The sequence below is a fragment of the Wasmannia auropunctata genome, unplaced genomic scaffold (genome assembly GCF_000956235.1).
Source record: "Wasmannia auropunctata unplaced genomic scaffold, wasmannia.A_1.0 LD336103.1, whole genome shotgun sequence".
In the NCBI taxonomy this organism is placed as follows: Eukaryota; Metazoa; Arthropoda; class Insecta; order Hymenoptera; family Formicidae; genus Wasmannia; species Wasmannia auropunctata.
In genome coordinates, this window is record NW_012026787.1 from 1,780,980 (window position 1) to 1,781,466 (window position 487).

The following is a 487-nucleotide window of genomic DNA, read 5'->3' on the forward strand; positions in this document are numbered from 1 at the left end:
ACACCTAGACATTCAATTCTTCGATGGCAAACACGTAGACACTCACTTCCTCGACGATGACCACAAGAGAGTTGTGAGAGAGACGAGAAAGCAGAGAAACAGACGAGAAAGTCGTGAGAGAAACGAGAAAGCCAAAAGAGAGACGAGGAACGAGATTGAAAAAAGGGACAAGATTGAAATTTTGCGATAAAGACGACGACTACGACGATATAGAAGACCAAAGAGATCATACAACTTTGAAATTTTATGAAAAAAAGTGAAGAAAAAGACAGCGACAACAACAGCGACAAAATTATAAATTATAGACGAAAGGGGACAAGATTAAAATTTTACGTCGTCGTCGTCGTCGTCGTCGGCGGGCGCGCGCGCGCGCACACACAAACACACACACACAAACACACACACACACACACACACACACACACACACACACACACACACACACACACACACACACACACACACACACACACACACACACACACAC